The following is an 8,791-nucleotide window of genomic DNA, read 5'->3' on the forward strand; positions in this document are numbered from 1 at the left end:
GGATGTTGAATGAAATACACCAAGCAAGAAAAAAGTAAAAAAATTGTGATAACTAAAACAAGGAAATAGTACTAAAATAACAAGGAGTACCTGAACCAAGTCCATGTGCAAGGGTGCAAGGTGCAATTCAGGTAATATGTACATGTTTGTAGGGGTAAAACTGACTCGTCAATCAGGATAGACAATAAACAGAGTAGCAGCAGCGTATGTGAAAGTGTGTGCTGTAGTGTCACTGTACATGTAGTATGTGTGGGTAGAGTCCAGTGAGTGTGCATAGAGTCAGTGTTTTAAAAAGGGGGTCAATGAAAATAGTCCGGGTAGCCATTTGATTAACTGTTCAGCTGCCTTTTGGTTCCAGACTTGGCGTTCCGGTACCGCTTGCCGTGCGGAAGCATAGAGAATAGTCTATGACTAGGGTAGCTGGAGTCTTTGACATTTTTTAGGGTCTTCCTCTGACACCACCTGGTATAGAGGTCCTGGGTGGCAGGGAGCTTAGCCCCAGTGATGTGCTGGGCTGTAGCCTCTTTACGGTCAAATGCCAAACAGTTGCCATACCAAGCGGTGATGCAGCCATATCAATGGTGCAGCTGTAGGACCTTTTGAGGATCTGAGGGCCGATGCTAAATCTTTTCAGTCTCCTGAGGGGGCAGAGGCATTGTCGTGCCTTCTTCACAACTGTGTTGGTGTGTTTGGACCATGATAGGTCCTTAGTGATGTGGACACCAAAGAACTTGAAGCTCTCGATCCGCCCCGTCGATGTGAATGGGGGCGTGCTCAGTCCTCCATTTCTGGTAGTCCAGGACCAGCTCCTTTGTCTTGACGATGTTGAGGGAGAGGTTGTTGTCCTTGCACCACACTGTCATTTCTCTACCCTCATCCCAATAGGCTCTCATCGTCGTTGGTGATCAGGCCGTAGACTGTCGTGTCATCAGCAAACTTAATGATGGTGTTGAAGTCGTGTGCTGCTACGCAGTCGTGGGTGAACAGGGAGTACAGGACTGGATGAAGTACTCACCCCTGAGGGACCCCCTTGTTTCTTGTAGGCTAGGCTATAGGTCATACAGGCCTATCCGATGCATTTCTTGTTGTCCTTTTATAAACACATTTCATGCCATTCTACTACACTTTATATGAATGGAGACATTAGCATAATCTTTTTTAATACTACCAAAATTACAGGGTAGCCTACTCTGCTGACACTGACAAACAAATCAATAAAAATGACGTTGCCAGATCCATATAATTGGCCTACGAAAAGGGGAGACAAAAATCCAATATCTAACCTGGAGGAGGAAATTATTGTCCAAAAACAAACCAAAGTGTCACTGACCCAATGATAAAGACAGTGAATATGTACACTCACTGGGGATATGGACGATGTTCTCAGCTAGTGCCAATAAGATAGGCTACTGTTTGCTAAATAAAGTTGAGATTTTGGATAACTAAAAGAGGGATTGGAGTCTTTTCATTGTCGTCTCTTTACAGCAATAGCCATTTGCTTTCCAAACGTTTTCATCCGCAACTGTATTTTTAAATATTGGGAAATGTCTGACTGGGTCTATCTGCAATCGCAACTAAACTATCATCTATTTGATATTTGCAGAGCATGCTGCCCAAATTGTGGGCCCTTCCGACTGTAGTCTATGTGATTTAAAACAATCCAGTTGTTTTTTAAAGAAAAAGCTAATGATCCTCTGTTGGCCAAATGATGCTTTCTGGTGTAGTAGCCTACTTTGAATGATTTTATTTATTTCTGTATAGATATGAGTAATCTAATTAAGCTATATAATTGTGGCAATTTAAATACATTTACTTTAGGGAAATCTTAACTTCCTCTAGCCTGATGGACATGCCACCTATGCCTTTTTAACGTGGCATAAACACAAACAGTAGTGACGTTTTCATCTGAATGTCGAACAATCACTTAACAAAGGTGGTCCTGTAGGTCATCAACACACATTCGTACACTCACAAAATAATTCCAGCATCCAAACCCCAACAGTGGTCCCGCATCTATTACAAAACACCCATTGAATGGAAATGTACTGACATAAGTGTCAACCTTGTGAGTCTCTTCTCTTCCCATTGAATGGGAAAATGTCTTAACATTAGCATCAATTGGTTTACACTTATCTTTTCCCATTGACTGCGATATATTGACATAAGCGTCAAATGGTTGCAGCCCATCTTTTCCCACTGGCACCGCAAAGCCTGTTGGGAGCACGGCCAATTGATATAAGCTTAAATTTGTTGATGCAACACTTGCAAAATGTGACAGAATGACCTTTTCCTGTGATATCATGTTGCAGCCCAGCCAGCCTCCAGCATATGATCCTTTTCAACATCAGGGTTGCAATGTTGGCATTATAAATATATAATAAATTCAGGTTTATTGTAAATTCTAAGGAAAAGTCTCTAAGATTTCCCATTAATTTCCCATGGGGTCATTGGTTGGACAGGGTAAAATAGATTTATATAGACTTTTTGCCTGCAGTGCCTCCATGCCATTGTGATGTCCGTGATAACACAGGACCACATTACACACAGTGGTATTTGTTTACAGTAAACCCTTATGGCAATGATGGTCACAGAAAGCGGTCGATCACATTAAGTATTTAGGCCCACAACCAACATTTTTATTTTGCAAACTTTAATTGAAATTCCATTGAAACTTCCATTGAACAACCCCCAGAAATGGAAATGGTTCACTGAACTGGCATCTATTAAAAACAAAGAAGGTTGCAACACAGACAATGATGAAGAAAGAGCCAGTAGTCTTTACTTTCAGGGTGAGGGTTCAGGAAGTCTTTGCTCCAACCTTAATGAGATGACTCAGGTGCTCCAGGGTTGTTTCCGTGGTAACTGGATGCAGAGGGTGTGTCTACTCTGCGGAGCATGAGGAAGGGCGGTAGAGGGAGGGTCGTCCCTAGTTACCACAGCCACAAAGTCAGAAGGCCCGCCTACTTGACCAATCAGATGAGAGTGAGGATGATGCGTATGCGGCTTACGTTTGGTGGTAAACGACCAATCAGATGAGAGAGTGTGATGATGCGTATGCTGACTGGCATGCAGGGGCAGACAAGAGACATGCATTTATTTTATCTAGTAATCCATCAATGATATGAGTATTTATTAAATATAGTTAAATCAACTGTTCTAAATGCAAAGTGTTTGCCCTAATCGATGTTTGCCCTTATGTTACTTATTGTTTGCAAAGTTACTATCATGATGTTTGCTTATAAACTTATCATGATGTTTTGCCCTTACTCATGGTTACTATCATGATGTTTGCCCTTACTCATGGTTACTATCATGATGTTTGCCCTTACTCATAGTTACTATCATGATGTTTGCCCTTACTCATGGTTACTATCATGATGTTTGCCCTTACTCATAGTTACTATCATGATGTTTGCCCTTACTCATGGTTACTATCATGATGTTTGCCCTTACTCATGGTTACTATCATGATGTTTGCCCTTACTCATGTTACTATCATGATTTTGCCCTTACTATCTATGATGTTTGCCCTTACTCACTATCATGATGTTACTATCATGATGTTTGCCCTTACTCATGGTTACTATCATGTTACTATCATGATGTTTGCCCTTACTCATAGTTACTATCATGATGTTTGCCCTTACTCATAGTTACTATCATGATGTTTGCCCTTACTCATGGTTACTATCATGATGTTTGCCCTTACTCATGGTTACTTGCCTTAACCCAAAATGTTTCCCCCCATGTCTGTGTGTGGAATTGTGATATGTAAATGTATGTGTACTCCAGGCTGGTTTGTGCCGGGTTATTGTAACCTGCGTGTGTTTAGTTTTCTGAGTGCCGTATTTTGTTGGCCTCAATAAAGGGCTCTGTTTGCTACCCATTTCTGCTCTCCTGCGCCTGACTTCCCTCTGCAGTCAGTTACACACTACTTTACAATACAAATATTTGTATTTTTGTTGGTTTTGATAAAATCCCCAAAATTGACCCGAGGACACGAAAGTGCCCTTAGTTGCAGAATCATTATTTATACACTTTTATATATATACATTGTACTTTTATACACAGTTACATGATAGGATTACAGTTTGATTTACACATAAAAATGGTACTCATCATTAAATACTCTTGCAATAAGTGCCATGGGATCTTTAGTGACCACAGAGTAAGGACACACATTTAAAGCCCAGTGTATGGTATACATTACAGTGATTTGTCTTTGAACGTACTGCCTTCATGTTCATTTCAGCAACACATTTCTCTTTAGATTTTGTTTGTGTGTCTTTCCCCTGGTGGCATTCATACGTCTTTGTGCCCACGACTTGAAGCAGAACATTGGATGGGAGACTTTTACTCTCCCAACTGAGGTTTTCTTTTGCATCTGTTGAAGGTCATGAATATGATACATTACTATTAGAATTAAAGGCTTGGGAAACTAACAACGTTGCTCTATCAAATAGAATAACTCCTCTGTGTTTGGAATGGAATCCCATATGTTGGCTAGCTAGCAAGCTCATTTTAGATGATAGTATCAGAAGTTAGCTAGTAGTTTTCTTAAAAGGAAATGACAACTTACCCTTTTGCCCAAAACCTTTTGTCTTTTCAAACTAACCACGTTTCCATCCACAGTTTTTATGTTGAGTAAATCATACCGTATAAAACAGCTGCGTTGGAAACAGGAAGATCCGGTACAATTTAATACATGCCGACAGATACAGTTGAAATCGGAATACAGTTGGGGTGGCAGGCAAATCCACGAGCTGACAATGTACAAATCTGTCATTGAACAGGCAGTTAAACCATTGTTCCTAGGCCGTCATTGTTAAGATTAAGATTTTGTTCTAGTTAAATAAAGGTCAAATAAAAAAACACAAGTTTACATACACCTAGGTTGGAGTCCTTAAAATTAGTTTTTCAACCACTCCATACATTTCTTATTAACAAGCTATAGTTTTGGCAAGTCGGTTAGGACATCTAATTCTTCCAACAATTGTTTACAGACAGATTATTTCACTTATAATTCACTGTATCACAATTCCAGTGGGTCAGAAGTTTACATACACTAAGTTGACTGTGTCTTTAAACAGCATGGAAAATTCCAGAAAATAATGTCATGGCTTTAGAAGCTTCTGATAGGCGAATTGACATAATTTGAGTCAATTGGAGATGTACCTGTAGATGTATTTCAAGGCCTACCTTCAAACTCAGTGCCTCCTTGCTTGACATGATGGAAAAATCAAAATAAATCAGCCAAGACCTCAGAAAAAAATGTAGACCTCCACAAGTCTGGTTCATCCTTGGGAGCAATTTCCAAACACCTGAAGGTACCACGTTCATCTGTACAAACAATAGTACGCAAGTATAAACACCATGGGACCACGCAGCCGTCATACCACTCAGGAAGGAGACGCGTTATGTCGCCTAGAGATGAAGTTATTTTGGTGCGAAAAGTGCAAATCAATCCCAGAACAACAGCAAAGGACCTTGTGAAGATGCTGGAGGAAACAGATACAAAAGTATCTATATCCACAGTAAAACAAGTCCAATATCAATGACCGTCATTATGTTTGGAGGAAAAAGGGGGAGGCTTGCAAGCTGAAGAACACCATCCCAACCGTGAAGCACGAGGGTGGCAGCATCATGTTGTGGGGGTGCTTTTCTGCAGGAGGGACTGGTGCAATTCACAAAATAGATGGCTTCATGAGGCAGGAAAATTATGTGGATATATTGAAGCAAAATCTCAAGACATCAGTTAAAGCTTGGTCGCAAATGGGTCTTCCAAATGGACAATGACCCTAAGCATACTTCCAAAGTTGTGGAAAATGGTTTTAAGACAATTAAGTCAAGGTATTGGAGTGGCCATCACAAATCATTGACCTCATCCCATAGAAAGTTTGTGGGCAGAACTGAAAAAGTGTGTGCGAGCAAGGAGACCTACCAACCTGACTCAGTTACACCAGCTCTGTCAGGAGGAATGGGCCAAAATTCATCCAACTTATTGTGGGAAGCTTGTGGAAGGCTACCCGAAATGTTTGACCCAAGTTAAACAATTTAAGGGCAATGCTACCAAATACTAATTGAGTGTATGTAAACTTCTGACCCACTGGGAATGTGATGAAAGAAATAAAAGCTGAAATAAATCATTCTCTCTACTACTATTCTGACATTTCACATTCTAAAAATAGTGGTGATCGTAACTGACCTAAGACAGGGAACTTTTACTGGGATTAAATGTCAGGAATTGTGAAAAACTGAGTTTAAATGCATTTGACTAAGGTTTATGTAAACTTCCGACTTCAACTGTAATTCCTTCGTTCGACATGGTGGGATCTTTTTTTGTCTGTAAAATGAATCCAAATTGGAGTCACGCGATGATAAGGTGTGTGGTCCTCCCACTACAACAACCATGCAGTTTATTAGGCTACAGATGAAATAACGTATGATGAACTTCACAGCTTGGTGAAAATGCACAGTGATCTTGATGCTCCTTTCCAATAATGAGGGTCTGATTCTGGTGACATGATGATCAATGCTTGACTGCCATTTGACAAATAAAAGTATTCTCGCTCTTATCCATAATAATCTCATCATGTTAACTACCTATATCTGCCAGTTGTTTGCTGGAGCGTACGTCCCAAGACCAGAGTACGTAAATTTGCTCTTTAACGCAACAGTTGTTGTGAGAAAACTATCGATGGATTTGAAAATGCAATGGAAACACATTGAACTTAGATTTTTATTCGGTACATGAAAAAGGTACATTTTGTGTGCACTATGTCATCACACACTGATTTATATCCACATGAAAATCTATCGCTGTGTCACGACTTCTGCCGATGTCGGTCCCCCTCCTAGTTCGGGCGGCGTTCGGCGGTCGACGTCGCCGGCTTTCTAGCCACCGCCGATCCACTTTTAATTTTCCATTTGTTCTGTCTGCATTTTCACAGCTGGTTTCACTCAACTAATTACTTGTTTATTATTTAACCCACTGTTCCCCATGTGGTATTTTGTGAGTGATTGTTTATTTGTATTTTCGGTCTGTCATGGTGTGCATGTATTTGTTACTTTGTATTTTTGACATTTTGAGTAAAAGTACGTTGATTACTCATATCTGCTGACTGGTGCCTGACTGTCTACACCAGCTCCACCTAGGACCCATTACAAGCTGGTTGGATGGAAACCTAGTTAATGTTATGAATTTGAGTGACGTTGACAATTCTTGTTCGCTAATGTATTTAGTTATTTGGTCCTCAAACCGGAATAGGCGTCATCACACTACCTCATCTGATTGGTTGGGTAGGAGGGCCACATGACTTTGTGGCTGTGGTAACTAGTGACGACCCAGACGAGGCTCTGGGTGGTGTAGGGTGGTATTTTCTGAAGTCTGAGGGCCCTCTGCTTGCGGCCCATTTTGTCCACGCCGTCAACACACAAGCACACACACACATACAGACCCTTACATGCACGCACATATGGAAAGACAATCTGTCTACTCTACAATTACTTACCACTGCTCTTTCTCTGTATATGTCCATATATGTTATTAACATATAATATGTCATAAACATAGAGAATTTCCTCACTATGCGCAAATATGAGCGTTTTTGCATCTCACCGGTAGACACGAGGCATCTACACTTCCTGGTTTAAAACAAACCATAATATCTAGAATTCATAGCGATTTCAGGACGTAGTACCGCCCCTGTCGAGGTGGATCCGGTTGAGAATGTGTGTTAACAGTTGCCAACGTTACTCACTAGACCAGCCACTCATTCATGAAATATTTGCTGGCAAAGAACCATTTATTTTGTGTCGACAACAACTGTAAAGTTTTGTCATGGTGTGGTGCTCAGTCAGTGGCGACCCGTCATTCAGGGCAGAGCCCCACCTGTTTTGAAACCCACATTTTTTTGCATGTTATTTTGGCATTAATACGTGTCACATATCAATTTGCAATTAATGTAAAAAAAATGTATCATTGCATTAATAAAGCCGCATACAAACAGTCTCTTTTTTTGTTTTCTTGAGTAAGGTAGCTCCAAAATGCAGGTGTTTCAGCCTAACTCAGTGCTTTCTGTGGTGGTGGGGCAAGCCAAGGTTAAGGGCAGACTTCGAAAATTCTAGCTCCTCTGATGCTGCCATAGTTACATTAGAAGTGCCCATCCAAGAAGGCTCAAGGTCATTGGCCACAGATAAAATTACGTCAAATCACATATATACAGTAACTTTGTTTGGACTGATCATGTCAACATCATACTTTCAAAATCTTAGCTAGCAGTCATCATCATGAATCAAGTCGATAATCTACTGGCAAATCCTTTTTAATATTATCATATGAAGTGAAATGAAGAAGTGAAATTATAGATAAAACTTATGGCTGATCATTGGCCATTGGGCATAAACAACACACAACGAGTTGGAAATCGCAAATTCACAATGAGTGGTTTGGAAGGAATCAGTGACAGTAGTTGTGTGGTCCCAAATCTGGGATTAAGGGGCTCATGTCCAAGTTTAAAATGATAAATATTCAACATTGGCCATGCTGTCAATGAAGCATGATTTGTGCTGCCCTCAAAACAAATGTTAACTCGAAACTGCGAAAACTTGACTTCAGTGAGTTTACAACTGGGAATTCCGAAAAAAACTAGCTCTGACTGGGGAATATGTTTTGAAATGTCATCCAACTCCGAATTGTAAATCGGGAACTGAGGCATCTTTCTAGAGCTACGACCTGAAGAACAGAGAAATGTAATCATAAAATGTTGTAAGAGCTTTCATAGTCTGCATA

This window comes from Oncorhynchus gorbuscha, linkage group LG02 (genome assembly GCF_021184085.1).
Source record: "Oncorhynchus gorbuscha isolate QuinsamMale2020 ecotype Even-year linkage group LG02, OgorEven_v1.0, whole genome shotgun sequence".
Lineage (NCBI taxonomy): Eukaryota > Metazoa > Chordata > Actinopteri > Salmoniformes > Salmonidae > Oncorhynchus > Oncorhynchus gorbuscha.